This window comes from Suncus etruscus, chromosome 19 (assembly GCF_024139225.1).
Source record: "Suncus etruscus isolate mSunEtr1 chromosome 19, mSunEtr1.pri.cur, whole genome shotgun sequence".
Taxonomy (NCBI): domain Eukaryota; kingdom Metazoa; phylum Chordata; class Mammalia; order Eulipotyphla; family Soricidae; genus Suncus; species Suncus etruscus.
Window position 1 is genome coordinate 25336762 of NC_064866.1, and position 14213 is coordinate 25350974.

The window sequence follows — 14213 nt, forward strand, 5'->3', positions numbered from 1 at the left end:
CACCCGACCCCCCTCTCCCCCTTTCCTCCGGATCTCCAGGTGGGTTTCTGGAAGGAGCTGATGGGGCACCCTGGGTTTTCCCCACTCCCTGGCCGGGTCCGGACCCTGGCCTAGGGTGGGGCTTAAATCCCTGTCCTTCGGGCTTGGGAGGGTCTCTCTCTCCCTTCCTGGAGCAGGATTTTTAGCCAGCACGGGCGGGCAGCTGGCAGGCCTCCGCATGTGCCAGCGGCCTCTTGGCCCGGCCTAGGGTAGGGGGGCTCGGACATGGGTCACCCGACCCCCCTCTCCCCCTTTCCTCCGGATCTCCAGGTGGGTTTCTGGAAGGAGCTGATGGGGCACCCTGGGTTTTCCCCACTCCTAGGCTGGCTACAGAGGTTGGCTAAGGGGGTGGAGATTGATCTGGGGGGTGGCAGATAGCTGCTCAGCTATACTCAGGCTGTCACTGGCAATTTCATACCAGTCTAAATTTGCAAACCGCGCGGGGGCTAGTGCCCCCGCGCGAACATATGCTCCTCCCAACCATTAGTACCCCAGATTTACTCTTCTTAACTTCAGTAACACACAGTTCTATTCTCTGACCAAAGACATACAGTAGATCTAACAAATCCCAGAACTACTTAGTAGGACAGAAATCGAACACATATTGAACACATATATCTTTTGAATATTTTATGGGTATTTTCTTTAACTGATGTAACTCTCTATATATTCTTCTACTATGATGTTTCTATCAACTTTTCATCTTGTCTTTTCTTTGTAAGCTTTTCAGTAAGGATTGTTGGTGGAACTGTCCCTCAGTTTGATGCCTATGATTGAACTATGTCATGGATATTGCTGGTCTTGTTCCCATTGCCTCCAGATGCACCAATAATGCTTCATGGCATTGATCCTTGTTTGCATAGACACATTAAAATGGGAAAACACCATACATACAGATAAGTTCTTATCTAATAAATCTCAGTACAATGTACCTTACACCCTGAACATTGATATAATGACCTGGCACAGGCCTCAGAAGAATGGGCATCCTCCATTCACACCAGAACCAGGCAAGCTATCTACGAAACATCCAAGGTCTTTTATAGCAACAGCTGGAAGCAGTCCTCTACCAGGAAAGACTCTACCAAGGGTCTGACATCGACCTCCTAAAAAGAGACTTCCGTTTACACTGAGAAGACTTGACAACAACAATGACCTGCTCTACAGGACATGGTTCTCTCTATTGCCCCATAAGTGTGAGGTGAAATGAGAGGATGCTCCGCACCATCCTGACTACAATATGGGATATGCAGACTCCAGGATCTTTAATACAGAAGCATGATACCAACAACAACAGAGACTAAGTGAGGAATGGAGGTGTATTGCCACTACAGAGGATGACTTGAATTGGACAAACTAGTGTGCCTGGAGCCTAGAGTCAGTCCTGTGCCAGGAAACTTCAGGGGTAGGGTCTCCTTGTATTTAGATCATAATTTGCCTTTCCATATCCCTTATGTTTTGGTGGGCCTATGCAAACAAATGCCACTTTAATACCGTTTTTTACTATGTTCCCTTGACTCCAATCCTTAAGAAAAACAACCCACTAAAACTTTTGAGGCTAACTTAAACTAGTAAGCATGTGCATGGAACTAGAGAAATGTACTTTGCCCTCAATGTTTAAGGAGTTACATAAGTCTAATGTCTTTAGATTATATTGTGTGCTGCTAAGAAATAGTATGTACTACAACTGGGGATTTGAGGGACAAAGTAATTGTATTGTACATGGGTTCAGTTTTGTTTTTCTTAATGTTCTTTGGCTGAAAGTTCAAGGCTGGGATATCATCGATGGGACTACCGAGAATTCTGTTTATGGGTGATTGGGCTTCCACTGTAACTTTACCCTGTCCTCTTTCTTTGCATCTTTGTTGTCATAATTAAAATAATAAAAAAAGAGCTATGTCAGCAATGTGATAATATCTCTTTAAGTAAAGTAAACTAAAATTTTAAAAATAATTAATTTGAAGAGCAAAATTTGAGGAAATTAAGACCAGTTATGAAGATGCAACTATAAAGAGATAATTACAGTACAACACTCATTTGCTTATAGAGAAAAGAACCTGAACTAATGATTGATACAGTTCCATGCCAGTAGGTAACTCTATAAACAGAAAAAAACAAGTACATTGGGATATATGTGTGCCGATGTTTGAGTATGTTTGTGTGTTTGTGTATGCATGTAAACTGAAACTGTCACTATCCTGAAAAGCTGTCAAAAGACCAGCATATTAAAATGATTTATTTCATTTTACCTCAAAAGATTATGTCTGAATTGCAATTCTTTTTTTTTTTGTTGTTGTTGTTGTTGTTGATGGTTCAATTGCAATTCTAATGCAAGGGAAGACCATCTAATAACAGCTGCACATTCAGAATCAGTGGCAACAGCTTCCGAAATCAAAACATACCTTTCTGTTGCTGTATTTCGTTGGTTTTCTTACTGCTTCTGGCTTTTTTGTTTGTTAGTTTGTTTTTTTTACATATATTTTGGAGCAGTCAGTTTATTATATTTCTCAAACTTAAGCCAAGAGCAAGTATTTGTGATGGATAAAGTGGAGAGCTGTTGACAACAATATTCCTGGAAGCAGAATGAATGAAGACCTTCAAAGTGCAGAGGAAAACTTGGGAGGACATAACTGCATCTATATGTCACTTCAGTAAAGCATTTGAGCTAATCACTGGATTGTCTTTTTTCCTTATGAAAAGTTATAAAAAATAATGTTATATAAATGAATTACAATTCTCTCTGGGCAATCCCAACCAATAAAAGCCACCTTCTAGCAGAGAAGTTACATTGGATACTATAAACAGTATAACTAGGAGAATATGTAATATTCTCAAGGCACGTGTTTAGATCTTAAAATGAAAAAGAAACATAAACTTATTTATTAGACTTATTGTAATGTTCTGATTAGAATATATACTAATTAATTTGAATGTATTTTATACATCCCTTTTATTTACTGTAATTGGCACTAATAAAGAATGTCTATCAATCATCTTCTTGGCACTGCAAGATATTTACCAGTTTTTAAAACTGCCATTTAATTGGCTTACACTATTATAAATATATAATCCAATGATGTAACATGGTAAAATAGAGACCTTTTTGGATCAGGAGTTTTGAAAGCCTCTTAGCCAGTAATTTCAACTATCAACAATCTCTGGGGTTGAAGAGATAGCACAGTAGAAGTGCATCCACCTTGCATGTAGCCAACCCAGGACTGACCTGGGTTCAAATCCCAGCATCCCGTATGGTCCCTCAAGCCAGTTGCGATTTTCTGACCACTAGAGCTAGAAGTATCCCCAAAGCATAGCTGGGTGTGGCCCAAAACAAAAAAAAATTTCTTCTGAGAAACTAATAAGATCCATAATTAAGAAAAATTCACAATACTAATATTTGAACATGGCTAGATTCTTCCAGTATTTATGTTGTTTTCTTGTGTACGGTCTTTTATTTTAATTTTTTTAGTTTTCTTTGATTGAAACCATTGTGATTTACAAAGCCCTTCATAGTTGAATTATAGATATACAGTGAATCAGGGTCATTTTCCATCACCACTGTTGATCTTCCTCCACCAATGGTCACAGGGCACATCCTATACTCCCACAATTTGCACTGTGACCTGTCAGTATAACAGGCTCTTATCAGTTTAGATTGTAAAATTTTAAATCTCTTGATTCCATTGTTGTTGACTTTGGCTTGGATATTTAGTTCTGTCCTTTTTTTTCATTTCACCAAGGCACCTGAGACCACTTAGCCACTGTCTCCATCCTGACTTTTTTCTTTATTCTTAATTTTATAGAAAAAATGCAGAAATATGAGGTAAAACAAAGTAATCCATGTCCCAAGGTTCTATTAAAAGGCAGCAGCCCCTATTTAAAAGATAAAAAGAAAATAAATTAAAAACAAGAATAAACAAAAACAAAAACAAGTTATGGCAGTTTTATTTTTGCATAGGTGCAGCAAAAGCAGGGGAAAATAGAAAGGAAAAACCTTTGGCCTAATATACAGGGAGACCCTACCATAAAGCATCCTTCCATAAAATTGACTACAGGATCCAAGCATACTAAATTATCTAAACCCAAACTCTTTCTTCATGGTTTTAGAAAAGTTTTCCTTGATCACAGTCATTGCTGACAGGTTACTGTAATTAGAAATTTTATTTTTTTCAGAGATCTTATGTTGAAGTTAGGCTGTCACGGAGCATCTTCTAGTTTTATCTCACCGTTATGTGAGGATGGGGGGACACCTGCACTGAAAGTAAGTTGTTGCTGCTTCCAAGTCATCAGGGTAGATCATTTGACCCCACTCTGGGTCAAATTGGTCCAAAGGAAATATTAGGGCCTAACTCACTTAGGGTGTTCCTTAGTGGTGCCTGAATTAAGGAAAAGGGGGTTCCATAAATCACCTATCCAGCTTCTCTCCTTAGTCAAGTAAATTACTTTTTAATTAAGAGAATATACTTCATAAATATATGTATATATGACATCTTTATATGGAGGTGGTCTGTGAAGCCCTCTGATGTTTTGTTTTGTTTTGTTTTAATTTATTTAAACACCTTAATTACATACATGATTGTGTTTGGGTTTCAGTCATGTAAAGAACACCACCCATCACCAGTGCAACATTCCCATCACCAATGTCCCAAGTCTCCCTTCGCCCCACCCGACCCCCGCCTGTACTCTAGACAGGCTCTCCATTTTCCTCATACATTCTCATTATTAGGACAGTTCAAAATGTAGTTATTTCCCTAACTAAACTCATCACTCTTTGTGGTGAGCTTCCTGAGGTGAGCTGGAACTTCCAGCTCTTTTCTCTTTTGTGTCTGAAAATTATTATTACAAGGGTGTCTTTCATTTTTCTTAAAACCCATAGATGAGTGAGACCATTCTGCGTTTTTCTCTCTCTCTCTCTGACTTATTTCACTCAGCATAATAGATTCCGTGTACATCCATGTATAGGAAAATTTCATGACTTCATCTCTCCTGACAGCTGCATAATATTCCATTGTGTATATGTACCACAGTTTCTTTAGCCATTTGTCTGTTGAAGGGCATCTTGGTTGTTTCCAGAGTCTTGCTATGGTAAATAGTGCTGCAAGAAACCCTCTGATGTTAATCACTCAGAATGTAGTTTCTTTCAGTACATCAATATTACACCTTCAATATAATATTTTTAATAATCACAATTATAGCTTTACCTTAAACATGGAAAACTGTGGTCATTAAAGAATTTATTTTTTTACCAACAGTAAAATTTTTAAATAATTAAAACTACCACAATATGCCAGGGCTACCTTTCTTTTATGCTCAACAAGAGTTAAACTTGTATTTTAATTATGCTTTTACGTCATTTTCAGTAACTCATTTAGACGGTTACCATGGCATTGAAATTGATAAGGAAATATGACTGCAGTAAAATATAAAGGAATACATTTGGGAAAAAAAATCCTGAAGGGAAGTGTAGAAAATCTGCAACCATACAGAAGTTAAAGTTTAATGTGGTAGTAGCAGAGATTTTAAAACAGACTATTCCATTGAGATCCAGGAGAAAGTTTGGCACATAGGAATTTATCTACAATAAGTCCAGGGGCTTAGTCATTATTATTGCCCCTACAAACATTGAAATCTGGCTGCTTTGAAGAAATGGGTACAGCATTTGACTGAAGGCAATTGAAAGAATGCACATGTTAGCTGATTGACAGACCTTAGTTTGACTGTTCCCACACTGAATAGAATATTCAAGGAGAAATTCTATAGCACTTAACACAGTTATCAAAATAAAATGGATATATAAGACAAATATTCAGATGAATTTTAGAATAAATATTATGCTGTATATTTTTAGACTGGAGAGAAAAAATACCTTTATATACATATTCTCCTAATATGTCATGCCTTACACAGACTATATATACTAAAGGTTGAAATAAATTAAAAATTTAGACTGACTTTTTCATTCTGTAAAAATGTTACATGCACATATTATTTAATTATAAATGCCTTCAGTAAACCTTGCTCTAACTCCTATTATTATAAAGATGGAAGCTTTCATGTTTTCTTGTAACCTTCATATTTTGCCCTAGAAAGAGCTAATTTATGTGAGTATATTTAACATCTGATAAGAAATCAACCCTAAAAAATAAATCCTTTATAGGATAAATAATTAGAAATATAAAATATTTATTATGTAATATTAATTTATTTAATAATGGTATTTAATAATAATAAATATTATGTTTATTTTATTTTCCCACACCTGGTCATGTTAATTATGCCTTAAAATCAGTAATTTAGGGGCCTGAGCGATGGCACAAGCGGTAGGTTGTTTTCCTTGCATGTGTTGACCTAGAACGGACCATAGGGTCCCCAAAGCCAGGAGTGATTTCTGAGTATATAGCCAGGAGTAAACCCTGAGCATTACTGGGTGTGGCCCAAAAAACAAAAATAAAGAAAAAAATCAGTAACTAAAGAAGTATCTGGATATAACTTTTAAGATATTCCAATTTTACTATACTCCTACAAATAATATTAAGTCACTTCTAACCAAAGATGAAGTTCCTTCTTAATATTATAGGTAACTATTTTATATTAGAATTTTAAATTTCACATTAGACTTTTATTTTCATGTATGATAAAATTTTAAAGCATAATAAATGCTCACTAAGTGTATGTAGATTTTATAATTATCTTCAGGGATTTTAACACTTGAAGTGATTAGTCCATATAGTGTCATAATTTTTCTTGCATAAATACTAATGGTACTGCCTCAATAAATCAAGATATTTAATTTAAAAGTTGTGTAGTTCTAAATATAAAATACCAATCTACACGCAGTGAAAAGAAGTCCTGAATATAAAGGTTTCTGAAATAAAAGTTCACGTTCTGAGTGATAGGAAGATCATTTTAATTTGCTAAGTGTCATTTATATAGCAATAAGATCTAAAAGTTTATTTTGCAAACCTTTTGAGCAGCTATTATCTACTCAAAGAAGCATAATAGTCTTGAAATTAGGCAGTGAATAAGATAATTTATTATAGGCCTGGCTTCATAAATGTAATATATGGAGTTAAAATATTCTGAAGAAATGTATTATGGTATGAAATAAAATAGGTGAAATAAGGTTAGCACAAACAAAGAAATGTTTGAATTTATAAGGATAAGGGCAAAGTTTATAGGACTTCTATTTTAATATTTATCAGGATTCTGTAAGTATTTTCTTTTCTATCTCCTGACTTAGCTGTGCATTTTTTGAATGAAATTGATACAACCAGTTCTGAGGGACGACATCATCTTCTTCTATTAGGTATATTAACATAGTAATTATCTTCACCTTGAAGGTTGAGTGATGATTACTTAGAGAGCTTTCCAAGATGAGAAGGAGGTGTTAGTTTGTGCACACAAGTCAGTTGGTAAATGTTTAATGTTCACCTTGAAACATGAAAAGGCAAGGGGTTCTAAAGTACTAGGTTGAATTAGAAAGCCCTGAAAATCATACGATAGTGTATTTAAAATGCTAAAGGTATCTTCAACTTAGTATAACTAAGAGATCATCAGATAACTAAGTTATTTCGGTCATATCCTAAATATGTTTTGTTTGGATTTCCTTTGCTAACTGTGTGTGGGTGGGTGGCATATCCATTTGTGCTCAGGTCCGACTTCTGGCTCTGTCCTCAAGGATCACTCCTGGTGAACCCTAGAAACATGGGATGAAGGAATCACACCATAGCCAACCTTGTGCAACTAAATTAGGAGTGAAAAGAAAGATATCCAATAAAATTTTCATTAGGGAAATTCAATTTAAATCATTAACAAGGTAACTTTTCATACTTATTAGAATCAATAAAATTTCAATTTCTACCAAAAATAATAAGAAACCAGATGAACATTGCTGGTGATAATGGAATTGGTATAACCATCTAGATAATTTTGTAAATCACCAATATGTGGGGTTAGAAAATAATTCAATGATTACTATCTTGCTTATATTGCTTGTTGATTTGTAAAATTATGTCTACACAAAACCTGCATAAAATGTTTGTAACTGTATTTAATATTGTAAAAAGTTTTTAATAGATAATTAGACTGTTATATTTTCATGTGATGACTGATTTAATTACAAAAAGAACAGCTATTATGTCTCAAAAATATGGATAAATCTAAAAACTATATAGCTGAGTAAAGCTAATTTGGAAAATATTTTATTTTCTTTTTTTCTTTCTTTTTTTTTTAAATCAGAAACCAGTAATTTTTTTCCTATTTTAAAACTTTCCATAAATGACAATACAGGAAAATACTGATTTCAGCAGCACCAATTTACAAACCAAATAAGGTACTGTCCTCACAAATAAAAAATTTGCATACTATATTATTCCAACTACATAATAGCTGGAAAATAGAATATTACAAGAAAAGAAAATATATGTTTTATAGGAGTATGCATTTGAATAGGGTTGAACAGGTAAAGCACAAACTTTTTAGAATACTCAAAAAATTGTATATAATAGTTCAATGCTAAATTTTCTATTTTCTATTATTAACACCCCTGTAATCTTAAAGCATAAAAGGTGGGTGTACAGTAATAAAAATAGATTTAGAGAGAAAAGGAATAGTATAAAAGTGTAGAAGGTGACACATTATTCTAAATATTATAACTGTGTTAAAAACTAAGATGAAACTGAATTGTGATAAAAATTTTAAATGAGGGCCAGAGCAATAACACAACAGGTAGGGCAATTGCCTTGCACATAGCCAACCTGGTTAGATACCTGGCATCTCAAATGGTCCCCTGGGCTCTTCAGGAGTGATTCCTAAGCCAGTTTCCTCAGGAGTAACCCCTGAGCAATGCCTGGTATGGCCCAAAAACTAAAAATAAAAGCTAAGGGAATCTCTTTAGAAGTAAATGTGATCTATGAAACTAGAATAATTAATACTACACAACATTAGTTCTCTTTGGAAAATATATTTTTCCATCAGTTTATTAATTGACAATTCTGAATGTCCTAAATATGAAACTGGAATTTAATAATTAAAGTAATTGAGTAGCAGTTTGTGGGAACCAGGTGTCTTACTGTTGGAAGAAGGGTATTCACAAGGGAAGAATATTAGACTGATATATTTGTGATAGATTAGTTAGAAACAAATGAACATATGTTTGGTTTAATGTAGATATAGGTGGGCATAAAGAGAAAAATATTTGTATATGTGTGTGAATGGGTAAGTATATACCTGTAATTCTACATACTCTATTAACTTGGCTTAGAAACAATAAGAACCTAGTAATAATAATCAAAGTAGTACTCCTACAATGATTTTCTATCATATTCCAAAGAAACAAACAAGGGCCAGAGTGATAATACAGTGGTAAAGAATTTGCCTTGCATGCAGTCAACACAGGACGGACACCAGTTTGATTTCCGGCAACTCATATGATCCCCCGACCTGCTAGGGGTAATTTCTGAGAGCAGAGTCAGGAGTAACCCCTGAACACAACCAGTTGTGACCAATTACATAAAAAGAAACATTCTAAGAAGAGTTAATTTTAAAAATAAAACAAATATACAAGAGGAGTCTATATTATCTTTATAGTCAAAAAGAACTCAAAAGAAAAAAATTGGGCTTCCATGAAAAGGTTTAAGGAGCTAATTAAAATAGCTCACGATGGTAAAACTGGAACAATTTTAAGAGAAAAAATGATAAAACATAACATTGCTTAATATTAAGAACCTGGGGTCTGAGTGATATAGTACAGAAAATAAGGCACTTACTTTGAATCTGATCAAGGTATGATCAATATGATCAATCTGACATGGTTCTGATTTCAGCACTGCATATGAACCCCTGAGTACCACTAGGAGTGATTGTTGAGGATTAAACACAGAAAATGTGGCTACAAAGCTGTTTATAATATTAATAATCATAGTAATAGCAACAATAATAGTAAGAAATAGCAAGAATGTGACTTAATGGTAAAATATATATTCTGGATATATGAAAAATGGATTAGTCTCCAGCACTGCAAAATAATAACAATGATGATGTTGATGGTATCAGTGTATCAATGTTTATCAAATAATTGCAACAAAGATAATATTTATTCTAGTCATTAATATTAAAGGAAACTAGATATAGGAATCTTCTGTAGAATTTTGCAAATAATTATATCTAAAATTAATATAGTTTTATATGTAAATCTATACTTTCAAAAGCTAACCTATGTGTATTCTTTGCAATATCTATGTATAAGTTATGTCACATTCCGAAGATCGCTGAAAGATCTTATCCTCAAGGTTTCTAAGTCTATTAAATTTGTAAGCTGTTCAAAATCCACAGCTAAAACAAATCTTATGACAAATCTCCATACCCGAACCAAAACAAACTTTAAAACAAAATTTTAATTCATAAAAATACCTGTCTTGCATTTTCTGCCTGTCTAAATTTTACATTGTTTTAAAATTTTTATTGATTTTACATGAAATAGATTGAAGGTCTAGACCAAAATTCACTTAGATAAGTAAATGACTTCTGTGCTGTATATTTCCAGACATTAATAGCATCATTTGCATGCTAAAGAAATAAAATTTTTATTCTGCTGTGGTCACCAAGGATTAATTTAATGAATTGAATAGTTTGTATTGCCTTCTGAGAGAGAGAAGGTTAAAAGGTACATTTTGCTAAATATTTAAAATCCTTAACCTTTGAGATATAGATCTCCATGATTAAAAAGATAGATATTTAAAGCACAGTTGTAACTTACTTAAAATTTTCCCTTTATTTTAATTGAGAAGTAATTTAATTATTTCTGAATTAGTACATATCTTATATTTGTTTATTATTCTTTAATGGAAGAATTTCTAAACATTTTGATCATATATTTTGTGCTTTCTACTTTTCATGTCTGGATGAAGGAAACGGATCTTTTACATTTTTATACAAGTAGTATATATTAATTTTTATTCATGTAGTATGTATACATGTAGTATTTTTTTTAATATGGAACGCTTCACGAATTTGCATGTCATCCTTGCTCAGGGGCCATGCTAATCTTCTCTGTATCGTTCCAATTTTAGTATATGTGCTGCCGAAGCGAGCAACATGTAGTATATTTTTACATATATTTTTGCAGCAATATATAGTCACTCTAGAATTCAAAGTTTCATTTGGAAATGAATATTTTTCAGAACTATGTTCAATTTTTAATTTTTCCACATATACAATAATTAATAAATATCTCCTGATTTCTGTTCTTGTAAATTATCAGTTAATTAGTCAATAACTGGTTGTAATCACTCTTAAATATAGAGGTAGCCCCTTGTATGCCTGATCTTACCTGACATCCTGTCTATCTGTCTAGCCAGCTTAGATCATCTCTCTCTCTATTTTTTTTTTGGCTTTTGGGCCACACCCTGTGACACTCAGGGGTTACTCCTGACTATGCACTCAGAAATCACTCCTCGCTTGGGGGACCATATGGGATGCCAGGGCACCGAACCGCCATCTACCCTATGCTAGCACGGGCAAGGCAGATGCCTTACCCCTTGTTCCACTGCTCTGGCTCTCAGATCATCTCTTATGTTTAATAAAATAACCTGTAACGCAGAGGCATTTTCAGCCACCTTTGTATAATCAATTCCATAGATCACTTTCTTAATTAAGGGGAACCTGGAACGCCATCTTTTTATTCTACAAAACAAAAAGAACAGTGTGGAATCTATGAAAAATAGCTGCAATGAAAGATATGGAGAGAAACCTAGGCAAGTCTCCAAGTCCATGAAAACGCATAAACTTCATAGAAAAGGACCTGAAATCAACACTTCAGCAATGTAATACAAGGAGTTTCTAGCTTGCAAAATTAAGCAATAAATTAGATGAACAATCCAACCAACTCAAAGAACTTTTTCAAAAGATAAGAGAATCAATATAAATAAAATTGAAGGAAATAAAGAATACATCACCACACTATAGTAGAAAATCACACAGGTGGAGAACAATATAAATGAACTTGAAGACAAATTATAAGCCAGCATAAATAGATAAATAAGTCAAAAAAGAAAGGAGGGACAAAACAATGGAACTAGATGTAATATATGTAATGTTCAAGGACAAGAGAAATAATCTCTAAATTATAGGAATACCAGAGGAAAATAAAAAAAATGAAAAGGGGGAAGAACAAGTAATGAGAGAGATAACTGTGAACATCCCCACTCTCTGGAGAGGCTGTTAAACAAATCCAGAAGGCAAAAGGATGCCAAACAAAATAGAACCTAAAAGAACAAGACATACAGTAATCAAAATTCCAAAAACAAAACAAAACAAAGAGAGAACTGGACATCTTAAAGCAGTAAAGAAGAAAAACCATTAGTTATAAAGGAAAGGACCTAAGAATCTAACCCGATCTCCTATTTGAAAAGATCCAGTGAAGAAAAAGTTGAATGACATATGCAAATTACTACATAAAAGAAATTTTTATTTTAGAGTCCACTACACATCAAACATCTCATATAAATTGGAGGGAGGCATAAAAATATTCTCAGTCAAAAAACCTTACATTTGTGCTAAAAAAGAACCCTCTAAATTAATTACTCAAATATCAACTATCTATAAGCCAAATACACAATTGTAATAGCAACAATTTACAATATAATGTCACAACAGCCCTTTCTGTCGTAGTTTCTGTAAAAATCAATGAATTAAGGGGCTGGAGCGATAGATAGCACAAAGGTAGGGCATTTACCTTGCACGCAGCCAAATCTAGGACAGTGGTTCGATCCCCGGCATCCGATTTGGTCCCTTGAGCCAGGAGTGATTTCTGAGCACATAGCCAGGAGAAACTCCTGAGCGTCATAGGGTATGGCCCACAATCAACAAAAACAACAAAAAAAATCAATGGACTAAATTCTCCCATCAAACTCCACTGAGTAGTGAATTAGATCAGGAAACAAAATTCAACCATTTTCTACTTACAGGAAACACACTTAAAATTTCAAGATAAAAGCAGGAGCAGTGGTGCAGCAGTAGGGCACTTGCTTTGCATGTGGCTGACCTTGGACAGACTACGGTTGGATTCCCAGTGTCCCATATGGTCCCCCAAGTCAAAAACAATATCTGAGAGCAGAGCCAGGAGTAACCCCTGAGTGTCACTGAGTGTTGTCCAAAAATAAACAAACAAAACATTTCAGGATAGGAACAGACTCAGGGTAAAAAGATGAAAAACAATAATACAAGCTACTAGAAAAATAAAACAAAAGTTGGGGCAGCCATTTCATATAAGTAAGAACCATGTACTAATTTATTGCGCTTCTAGAGCTCCAGAGATAGCCATTAAAGACCAAATTCCATTAAACCCTAAGAAAGTGTTTAGAGGGGCCAGCAGGATAGGGCAGTGGTAAGGTATTTGCCTTGCGTGTGGTTTACCCAGGATGGACCTGGGTTCCATCCCCAGCATCCCACATGGTCCCCAAGCCAGGAGTAATTTCTGAGCATATTATCATAAAATTTACTTATACATGGATAGATATGAAAAGTATTATGCTGAATTAAATGAGTTAGAGGGAGAAGGATTGACATAGAATGATTGCACACATTTGTGTTATATTAGAAATTGATAGCATGATAACAATAATATTCAAAGACAATTGAGATGAGGGCCAGAAAAACTGGTCATGGGAGGAAGCCTGCTACAAAGAGTAGAGGAGTGGGGCCAAAGTGGTGGTGCAAGCGGTAGGGATTCTGCCTTGCAAATGCTAACAGAGGAGGGACCATAGTTCAATCCCACACCATCCCATATGGTCCCCCAAGCCAGAAGCAGTTTCTGGACACACAGCCAGGAGTAGCACCTGAGCATCAGCAGGTTTGGCCCTGTTACAGGTGTAGCCCTATTAATTGTATGTCTGAAACTTATCTATGGATAACTTTTAAAATCACAAATGGTTTCAATAACAATTAAAATAAATAAAAATGAAGACAGATTGATCAAGTTGACTTTTTTGGAATAAAATAACACTTTAATATTTCAGCATTTATTATTCAAATGATAATTTGGGCTTAGTAATAAAAGAATCTACACTTCACGGTATATTCTAATTACCACTTTCACTTCTTAAATCTTCTGTTCTACCTATCTTCCTTCTATTGCTTCACAACAATCATGAATCATATTACTTTTCTGATAATAAACT

The 14213-nt window shown here is 34.6% G+C and overlaps 1 non-coding gene across 1 annotated transcript; it reads right to left on the reverse strand.

Moving 5' to 3' along the window:
• Positions 1-11022: 11022 nt before the first annotated feature.
• LOC125997682 (U6 spliceosomal RNA) lies at positions 11023-11129 on the reverse strand. Its single transcript, XR_007491720.1, has one exon. It is a non-coding gene; the product is annotated as a U6 spliceosomal RNA (small nuclear RNA).
• Positions 11130-14213: the final 3084 nt, after the last annotated feature.